Here is an 11,700-nt window from a genome sequence, read left to right as displayed (position 1 = left end):
AAATATTTCTGGGCCATATCCCTTTTGAGCCATTGTGGATCATGCGGGGTTGTGTCACTAGCACTACCACTTATGGACATGAGCTCCCCCACGCTCCTTTGTATACACAGAGCTGAAGAAATTATTTAATAAATTTGCCTTCTCTTTGTCCACAGTCACCCACTCTAGATTATTTTGTAAAGGGCATAGTGTGCATGGACACATTGGCTAACATGGAGGGGAGTTTCCAGGCAGAAAGAATGAGAACTCAAAAAAGCCCAAAAGCCTATAGGAGCCGCTTCGCTTTGATGCCGTGTGCATGAGCCCTAAGTGTGTTCAGTTTTTAAAGCGGGAGTTCACCCGAAATTTTTTTTTTAACATTAGATTGATGCTCATTTTGTGAAGGGGAATCGGGTGTTTTTTTTAAAATCGAACCAGTACTTACCGTTTTAGAGATAGATCTTCTCCGCCGCTTCCGGGTATGGTCTTCGGGACTGGGCGTTACTATTTGATTGACAGACTTCCGACGGTCGCATACATCGCGTCACGAGTAGCCGAAAGAAGCCGAACGTCAGTGCGGCTCTATACGGCGCCTGCGCATCGACGTTCGGCTACTTTCGGAAAATCGTGACGCGATGTATCCGACCATCGGAAGCCTGTCAATCAAATAGGAACGCCCAGTCCCGCAGCCCATACCCGGAAGCGGCAGAGAAGATCGCTCTCTAAAACGGTAAGTACTGCTTCGATTTTAAAAAAACTACCCGATTCCCCTTCACAAAATGAGCATCAATCTAATGTTAAAAATTAACTTTTTGGGTGAACCTCCACTTTAATAGGAAAGCAGAGGAACTGGCAGGAAGACCAGGGATTTCACACAAAGGAAGCAATACAAAGAGAACAGGATACTCTCATACCAGTACATGGTACAGCAGCCAAATATCAGGAATATGAAATAACAAACGCTTTAATGAATCCACACAAAATATCTAGTGAATTGCATTGCAACCAATATACTAAATAATGACAATTCCAACTTATAATAAGCTAAAAATAGTCCATGTAAAGTGATTATATCAAATAAACTGTGATATAAACAAATGGTTCATAAAAAATGCTATAGAAACCACCACTATGTGACAAATTTTACAATTTCAGTGTCAGCCACCACTTGTGCTTTTCTCGTCGCTCACCTTAACGTTATGACCCCTGTTTTACCAGTAAGGTCATAACCAGCAGTGATTACCGTATTTATCGGGGTATTGCACGCTCCGGCGTATAGCGCGAACCCCTAATGTGGACCCGCAATTCCTGTAAAAAAAAACATTTTAGTACTTACAGTTTTGGTGTCTTGCGTGGCGTCCATCGGTGGCCTTGTCGGGTCCGGCATCCGTCTGCGGCTTCGGTGGTGTCCTCCCGGCTTCTCCCATGCTGTCTCCCGCGCTCAGTTTGAACGCCTCCGCCGACATATACCGAGTGCAGTGCAATCGGCTACATTCGGCCTGGCTCGGCTTCGCTCGTGCTCACACTCTGTGACGTTTATGCGTGAGCACGAGCGAAGCCGAGCCTGGCCGAATGTAGCCGAGTGTACTGCACTTGGTATATGTTGGCGCAGGCGTTCAAACTGAGCACGGGTATCGGCGTATATCGCGCATCCACGATTTTGCCCTGATTTTCAGGGCAAAAAAGTGCTCGGTATACACCGATAAATACGGTACCTTTAAAGGAAATAGCGAAGGGGGTATAGCGGTCTCTCTCCTTCAAATCTCCTATATCCAGATGTCGCCCTCCAAATTTGCAGACATACATATAGAAACGGAGATAGAACACATCCAATCCAGTGCTCTCTGTTTAAATATTTATTAGGCTTAACCACTTGCCTACTGGGCACTTAAACCCCCTTCCTGCCCAGACCAATTTTCAGCTTTCAGCACTTTCATGCTTTGAATGACAATTGCGCGGTCATGCAACACTGTACCCAAATGAAACTTTTATAATTTTTTTTCACACAAATAGAGATTTCTTTTTGTGGTATTTAATCACCACTGGGTTTTAAATTTGTTGCTAAAAAGACCAAAAGTAAAAAAATAAATAAACAGTTTCATAGCTTGTTTATAAAATTTTGAAAACAGGTAATGGGCACTTATAGGCTGCACTGAGAGGTGGCGCTGATGGTTGGTACTAATGGGCGGCACTCATGGGTACTGATAGGTTGCACTGATGGGCATTGATCGCTGATGGATGGCAATAGTGGAAATTGATTGGCAGCACTGGTGGGCATTGATAGGTGGGACAAACTAGGAGAGATGACAGATCACTGTTTCTACTTTGTGGAAACACATGATCTGTCTTCTCTCATCTGACAGCACTGGGACTTGTGTGTGTTTACACACAAAAAACCCCCGTGCTGCCGCTCGTGCACATGATCGCGCATAGCCGGTCCTCTGGTGGCTCTCCTGGGCAAAGCAGTATATATACGGGATTTCACCCAGGAGAGCCATTCTGCCGCAGTATATCTGCGTGAGCAGGTCGGGAGTTGCGCTACACTGTTTTATTGTGTTTGGTGTACTTAATCCCCAACCCCTTGCGCAGTAAAGTACTTAAAGTGTAATAATACTGCATCTGAGTACCATAAATCAAAAATGCTATTTAATTCATTTTTAATATTAACTACTTGCCGACCTGCCTATGGCGGCAGGTTGGCTCTGCTGGGTGAGATCACGTAGGTATACGTCATCTCGCCGTTCAGCCAATAGAGGCACCCGCGATTGCTCGTTACAGAGCGAGGACCGGGAGCTGTGTGTGTGAACACACAGCTCCCGGTCCTGTCAGGGGAGAAATGCCTGTTCATACAATGTATGAACAGCGATCAGTCATTTCCCCAAGTCAGTCCACCCCCCCCCCTTCAGTTAGAACACACCCAGGGAACATAATTAACCCCTTCCTCGCCCCCTAGTGTTAACCCCTTCCCTGCCAGTGGCATTTTTATAGTAATCAATGCATTTTTATAGCACAGATCGCTTTAAAAATGCCAATGGTCCCAAGAATTTGTCAAAAGTGTCCGCCATAATGTCGCAGTACCGATAAAAATCGCTGATCGCCGCCATTACTAGTAAAAAAAAAATATTAATAAAAATACCATAAAACTATCCCCTATTTTGTAAACGCTATAACTTTTGCGCAAACCAATCAATAAACGCTTATTGCGATTTCTTTTTTTACGAAAAATATGTAGAAGAATACGTATCGGCCTAACCTGAGGAAAACATTTTTTTTTATAGATTTTTGGGGGTATTTATTATAGCAAAAAGTAAAAAATATTAATTTTTTTCAAAATTTTCGCTCTATTTTTGTTTATAGCGCAAAAACTAAAAACCGCAGAGGTGATCAAATACCACCAAAAGAAAGCTCTATTTGTGGGGAAAAAAGGACGCCAATTTTGTTTGGGAGCCACGTCGCATGACCGCGCAATTGTCAGTTAAATCGACGCAGTGGCGAATCGCAAAAAGTGGCCCGGTCATTGACCAGCAATATGGTCCAGGGCTTAAGTGGGTAAAAGCAAACTCATCCATCCATTCATGTCTCCGTGATTTATTTTGCTGAGAAATAAATCCCCCTAGGATTTCTGACCATGGCAATCATGAGTAAGGGTAGAAGATTCATGTAGTATTTACATCCATTCTTCTGCCCTTATCTGAAGCATGCAGGCGGGAGAATGTGTTTATCTGTTTATCTGAGAAAACCCCTCCTGAACACCATGGATCGACACAAAGTAGCGTCCAAACGGATAGTTTATTGCATGATCACAACACAAGGAGAGTGCAACGTTTCGGAGTGATGCAGGATCCCTTCGTCAGGCACGTGATCACATGCCTGACGAAGGAGTCCTGAGTGGCCCCCGAAACGTTGCACTCTCCTTGTGTTGTGGTCATGCAATAAACTATCCGTTTGGACACCACTTTGTGTCGATCCATGATGTTCTGGCAAATATCTTGGTCCGATGGACTTTTTTCATCGGAAAAAACGATCGTGTGTGGGCCCCATCAGGCTTTTTTCCACCAGTGTAAAAAAATAGAACATGTTTTAAATTTTTCTGATGGGGAAAAAAAACGATAGGAAATTCCGATCGTCTGTGTGGAACTTCATCGGAAAAAAATCCACGCATGCTCAGAATCAAGTCGACGCATGCTCGGAAGCATTGAACTCCATTTTTTTTGGCTCGTCGTAGTGTTTTACGTCACCGCGTTTTGGACAGTCGGAATTTAGTCTGATAGGGCCAGATTCTCGTAGAATTCGCGGCGGCGTAGCGTAACCCATTTACACTACGCCGCCGCAAATTACTGGAGCAAGTGCCGTATTCTCCAAGCACTTGCTCCGTAATTTGCGGCGGCGTAGTGTAAATGGCCCGGCGTAAGGCTGCGTAATTTAAAGGGGGCGGCTTGTATTTAAATTAAGCGCGCCCCCGTGCCGATTGAACTGCGCATGCGCCGGGCGTAAAAATATCCCAGTGCGCATGCTCCAGCTCACGACGGAAAACGTCAATGACGCCGACGTAAGCGTCATTGACGTAAAGTCCTATTCGCGAACGAGTTAGGAAAACGACGTAAACGACGGAAAAAGACGCCGCTGACCCGACGCCATACTTAACATGGCATACGACGGACCTTCGTAAACTTACCACTCATATAGCAGGGGCAAGTTTACTCTTACGGAAACGTCGTAAATTCACTGCGTCGACCGCGCGTACGTTCGGGAATCTCGCGTAAATAGCTAATTTGCATAGACGACGGGGAAAACGACAAGGCGACACCTAGCGGCGGGAAAATAAATTGCATTTAAGATCTGACAGCGTAAGAGCCTTACGCCTGTCAGATCTAATGGATATCTATGCGTAACTGATTCTAAGAATCAGTCGAATAGATACGACGGCCCCAATTAGGACTTACGACCGCGCAAATGGCGTTGCGCCGTCGTAAGCCCTTTGAGAATCTGGGCCATAGTGTGTAGGCAAGACTGATGAAAGTCAGCTTCATCGGAATGCCGACGGAAAATTCCATCAGATTTTATTCCATCGGAAATTCGATTGTGTGTACGTGGCATTAAAGTCTATGGGCATTCCTTTCTGTCATTCCTTTTAGTATGTCCCTACCTGGCCAGCATTTTTTTTTTTGTTTTTTTGCTTTTCGCTAGGCAGCTGCACTAGTTACAGGCACAGTTGTCCCGTAAGCACACTTTCAGTGCACTTATGTTCTACTCCCCAGTACTTCCTTTTAAAGTGAATGACTGTGGCGGAACATATGCACAAGGCACATCAAAGGATTTCGTAAGGATTCAGGCAGAGACAGATCCTGGAGACTGTAATATACTGGTCAAAGTGCTGGGGAGTGGTAGAGGCAGAAGAGAAAAAAAATGCACTTAGTCCACGCTTATCTGCCTGGGACAAATGGAGATCCCAGATAGCAAGAAATTGTGCTGCAAGTTTGAAAATGACTGTCTAAGCTATTGCTAGACTTGCCAGGCTTCACATTGCAGCAAGTCTGCATTGCATGACTTCAGATCACCTTTCTTTGCAAACATTCTGCAAGTCTGCTGCAAGTTCTGATTTAGTTATGTTGTGCAATGCAATAGTAATCCCACCACAGGGGGCACTGTGGCTAATTTTTCATGCTGTAGACTTTCAGAGCTCTTGCTGTAGACTCAACACAACAACTTTGCTCTTGCTAGAGTTTTCCCATGCAAATTTGCTACAAATTGAAAAAAAGTGTCAACTAGAATTTGTGCTTCAAGTGCTCTGCAAGTGTACAACTTGCCAGTGAAAATGTGCAGCAAGTTAACAGATTTACAATTCAACACTGACACAAATTTGCTATCTGGCATGTGTCTCTAGACAAAACCATTATTACGTAAAATAAACTGTCAGATTATATAATTCCATGATGATGATGATTTAATTTTTATCATCCGTATTCCATCATTCTCAAAATACATGCAGGTTTTGAATATTTGCATAGGCTAAAATATATGGAATATTTTGATATGGAAAGGACATTTTATCTCTATGGATCTTATTGTTACCAGTAAGACCAGGTCTGTTCATGAAGTGACACTGGATGCCCGTCCATATGGGGCGCAGGGGTGATGCCCTCTTAATCTATGCGCCCGGCCCTTAATCTACATGCAGGGTGCTGGATGCATGGACTTCAATGGAGTTTCTTTTTTTTTTGAAGCTCGTGATTAGCGCCTGAGGCTCTAATTGGCTTTAAAAAAGTGTGGGCTCGGGGGGCAGAGCACTGTGTCCTGAGCCCACTCACTTGTGTGACAATAGCGAATTAATATTTGCTGTTGTCTTCCAGAATCTCTTAAGACTCCTGGCCAATCGGGTCTCAGAACCCACTTCCTGTTCGCCTGGGTGGAGAAGCAATGGCCCCAGAGCGAGCAGAGTGAGCAGTACAGCGAGGAGCAGCAGCCCTACCCTGGATTCTTGTCATCTGCCTCCTACTGGTAAGGATGCCTTTGATCGTCCATCTCTCCGACGTGGGGGTAGGTGATCGCTACCCACCTTCCCTTTCGTCTTCTGCGGGGACATCTCTGCCTTCACTGTCCATCTTCTGTGGGGGGGAATTGCTGCCCTCCCCCCAAATATTGAGCACCAGCCACCACTGCTGCATGCTGTGGGGACACAGGAGGTACAAGATAGAACCTCTATGCCATCTACACATATGGTAAATGTATGAGCCCTAAAAAAAGGCTGAGATGCAGGCTCTAAGGAAGCTGCCTGTTGTTCATCAGCTTACCTTGCAAAGGGCGAAGCTCTTTCCTGCAAATCAGCTCCCAACTTGTGACCCTCAGACACATCTATGTAGGCAGCAGCAGATCTGGATGCTGTGGAGGCACCGGATGCACAGAAGTCACAAGAGACACAGGAGTCATTGGAGACACTGAAGAACACTGAGAAACAGGGAATGCTGGAGACACAAATAGGTAGATTCAGTAAGAGTTAGGCCGGCTTATCAGTAGATAAGCCGACCTAACTCAGAATCTACGCCGACTTATGTTTAAGCGTATGCTCAAACAGAGATACGCTTAAACGTATCTAAGATACGACGGCTTGCGCCGTCCTATCTTGGATTGCAATATTTTGGATAGCCGCTAGGTGGCGCTTCCATTGCGGTCAGCGCAGAATATGTGAATGAGTAGATACGCCGATTCACAAACGTACGCCCTGCCGACGCAGTACTTTTACGCCGTTTACGTTAGAGTTAGGCCGCCTAAAGTTAGAGCTAGGCACTAGTTGGAATAGTAATGTTAAGTATGGCCGCGGTTCCCGCGTCGAAATTCGAAATTGAATCGGGATTTACGTCGTTTACGTTACACGTCAAAATCAATAGGCCCGTGCGGCGTACTTAGCTGCAATGCACACTGGGAAATGTTGGCTCCCGGCGCATGTGCAGTAAAAAAAAACGTACAAAATGTAAGGTCAAGCCTTATTAACATAAAACACGCCCCCCTTGCACACATTTGAATTCGGTGACCTTACGCCTGCCCGCTTTAGGCTACGCTGCCGTAACATAGCAGGCAAATACATTGTGAATCATGTACTTGCCTCGCTAACTTACGGCGATGTAGCTTAAATGCCTTAAGCTACGCCGCCACAAAGTTGCGGCAACGTACCTGAATCTAGGTATTAGAGTACACAGACAGGCCCGGATTTACTCCCTTTGCAGCCCCAAGGCCGAGTACTTCAATGACGCCCCCCCCCCCCCCCCACACACACACACACACACCACCATTCTCGTCCTTTATCGATGACTGCTACAATAGATCAATTAAAAACATATTTCCACACATGAGAACACTGGAAATAACTGTGCCCACTAATTGCAGCCTCTGTGCCCTTGAATGCAGCCTCTGTGCCCACTGAATGCAGCCTCTGTGCCCATGAATGCAGCCTCTGTGCCCACTGAATGCACCCTCTGTGCCCATGAATGCAGCCTCTGTGCCCACTGAATGCAGCCTCTGTGCCCATGAACGCAGCCTCTGTGCCAACTTATTGCAGCCTCTGTGCCTACTGATTGCAGCCTCTATGCCCATGAATGCAGCCTCTGTGCCCATGAATGCAGGCAGCCTCACCATTTCCTGGATGGAAAACACGCAGCACTTTCCTCGGAAGTCACGGAGCTGGGTCTGTGTCTGTGTGCAAGGTCCTGCCCCCCTAGAACAGCTTGTGTGATAGGTGGAACAGTGATTCAATCTACTATCACACAAGCTGGTCTAGGGGGGCGGGACCTTGCACACACAGACCCAGCTCCGTGACATCCGAGCGCCGGACAGAGGGAGGGGAGCGCGCCGCCCCTGCACCCACTGCTGCCCCATTAAATTATTTTTTAAACCATTTTCTATTTAATTTTAATTTAATTTAAGTCTCACTTTTGGAAAAGGGAAAGGGACTGAGGAAACATTCCTCACTGAAGCCTCAGCTGCACTGCAGATGAAGAACAGAGCCCCCTGTCCATTCATAAACGGAAGCATGGTAAACACAGTTACTATGCTTCAGTTATGAATAAATACACCTGATACCCCCTGTTTTGGGGGCGGGAGGGGATGCAGAGACTCCCCACACACCTGGCCCAGTGGTACCCATGCAAAAAGACGGCCCTGACTGTGGGTGGGATTTATCAAAACTGGAGCAGCTGTGCATGGCAACCAATCAGATTCTGTCTTTAACTTGTTCAGTTAGGCTTTGAAAATAAAATAAAAAGCCAATTCGTTGCCATGCACAGCTGCTCTAGATTCTGGCTGTCCCCATTTTGATGAATTCCTCTCTGTGTGGAGGCAGCCATCAACATTTCTAATGTTCCATATAACATTGCAAATATATATATTTTTTGTATACTTTATAAGATAAGAGCAATTTAAAGTTGAACTATATATATATATATATATATATATATACACCAATATTTAAAACACAATAAAGGATCTATTGGTAAACAGCGCTAATGTTGGATAAGTGTCCAGCTTCACATCAAATAAATAAAATGATGACTTAGCAGAAATAGTCCTAAAGTGGTAAGTGCTTCTAGGATTAAGTGGGTAATGCACCCTCCACCAACTCCAAATCTTCACCAACAGTGGCACTCGCCCCCTTTGGGGTTTACACTCACCAGAAGGATGAATAAAAAAAGCCTTGAAAACAAATTCTTTTCCACTCAGAACGCCGTCACCACCTCAGAAAGCAGCAGGGGTTAATTCCCAATGTTGGTTCATATAAAAACACAAAAAACACCAAAAAAATAGTGCAATACTGCTTTAATGAATTAACCACTCATATAGAATACCCCGCTTCTGATCTGCGTACATTAAAGCCACTTGGTAATGAACATGTAAGGTAGTGTGTGATCACCGCTGTAGTACAATACCCGGAAGCCGCGCTTGATGATGCCCGCACAGCGCTGGAGAAGATCCTTCCTGGATACAGGTGCGTTCCACCGCTGTGGAACGCACTCCTCACTCAGAATACTTCCTGGTTACGCCCTTGTAGCCACGCCCTTACGTGTTTAGTCTCTTCCAACTTCGACAGAGGGCGCGGCTACTCAGCGTCAATGCGAAGCTTATAACACTCCCAATCTGCCGCTATTGGCTAAAACGAAACGCCCCCTCCGCTCTCATTGGTGCACATCTGGAGCGGAAGTAAGGCAAGACGTCAGCCGCATCCAGACATGGGGATGAATAAATGCTAAGTAAAACAAAACTGCACAAAACTGGAGGCTTGTAAAATATCAGTACTAGCAACTGCATATTCGTGAGACTATAGTTAGATGATATTTTCAAAATATGACAGAATACATAATTTCTATAGATATATTTGTATAGCATGTAGATAAAAGGACACATGGAAGTACATAAAATCATTGGTTATTAAAATAGTCCAATAAACAATGAGCATATTAAATATGGTAAATCAGATATAAAATACCTAGAATATTTAAAAGCATCTAAAAATATTCCTAAAAGGTGTTTTAAATGAAGTCTATAAAACTGAATAAATCAGTAAAAAGGAAGAGGTTCAAAACAGAAATCACCTAATAAGATGATAAAATTCAATAATGAAATAAATGTAATTAAAGGAGTCTCAACAAGGTATAAGTTAATAATCGCTAATGAAGCAGTTGATATTGAGGTCCACATTTAACCCTTTCGGAAATAAAGGGGCAGATCCACGTACAACGGCGCATTTATCCGCCGGGCGTAGCGTATCTAAGATACACTACGCCGTCGTAACTTTTTTTTTCAAATCCACAAAGAATCCGCGCCGTAAGTTACGGCGGCGTAGTGTATCTTTGGCGGCGTAATGGCGCGGCATTCAAATCTCTATGATGGGGGCGTGTTTTATGAAAATATATCGTGACCCGACGCAAACAAAGTTTTTTTTTAACGGCGCATGCGCCGTCCGTGGGGGCATCCCAGTGCGAATGCTCGAAATTAAGCCGGAACAAGCCAATGCTCACGACGGTGACGTCATTCTACGCAAATCCCTATTCACGAACGACTTACGCAAACAACGTAAAAAATTCAAAATGCGAGGCGGGAACGACGGCCATACTTAACATTGAGTACGCCACCATATAGCAGCTTTAACTATACGCCGGAAAAAGCCGAACGCAAACGACGTAAAAAAATGCGCCGCCTGGACGTACGTTCGTGGATCGCCGTAACTAGCTAATTTGCATACTCGACGCGGAATTCGATGGAAACGCCACCTAGCGGCCGCCGAAAAATTGCATCTAAGATCCGATGGCGTACTAAGACGTACGCCTGTCGGATCGATCCCAGATGCCGTCGTATCTTGTTTTGTAGATACAAAACAAAGATACGACGCGGGAAAATTCTTTTGTGGATCTGCCCCAAAGTGTCTGCCGTATAAATCCACAGGGTCTCAAGCTTAGACAGTTCCCTAACCAGATTGGAACCTCTCCAGGATGGTTTAAGGTGATCAATACCCCAGAACTTGAGACCTATTGGGTCTTGATCATGAAAGAGTTTAAAGTGTAATGAGACGTTGTGGTCCTTGAAGCCTATTCGTATATTCCACATGTTCTGCGATTCAAATTTTCAACATCCTTTTGGTCCGGCCGATGTACATCAGTTTACAAGGGCATTCTAGTGCATACACTACATAGGAGGTGATGCAAGTAATGACATTTTTAATGGGAAACTCAATGTTGTTAGATGTAGAGATAAATGATTCTAATGCTCTTGGAGGTTTGCAAGCTTTTCTGCATGGGCGACATTTTCGACATGCATAAAAGCCGTCTTTGTCCCAAAAAGACAGAGGTTTTGTATGGGGATCTAAAACTTTTTTGACCACCAAGCCACCGAAATTCGGAGCCTTCCTATATATGAACCCTGGTTTTGTAGGAATGGCAGATCTGAGAATCCTATCCAATAGTAGAATATGCCAATGTGTTGTGAAGATCCACTCAACCTCCTTGAATTGAGAGTGGTAACCAGAGATGAAAATCCACTCATGTGTATTCCTGTTAGGGAGATCTCTTGTGTCCCTTAAACAGCTTATTCTTGGAACTTCTGATAGGTCATCTATAATTCTGTCCAATTGGTTACCTCGATAGCCTTTTTCTAAGAACTTCTCCTTTAAGATGAGGGCTTGGGACCTTTGGTCCACATTATTTGAGCAGTTACGTCAAACTCTCATTAGTTGTCCTT

Source organism: Rana temporaria, chromosome 11, assembly GCF_905171775.1.
Source record: "Rana temporaria chromosome 11, aRanTem1.1, whole genome shotgun sequence".
NCBI classification, from domain to species: Eukaryota; Metazoa; Chordata; class Amphibia; order Anura; family Ranidae; genus Rana; species Rana temporaria.
This window is presented reverse-complemented; position numbering follows the sequence as displayed.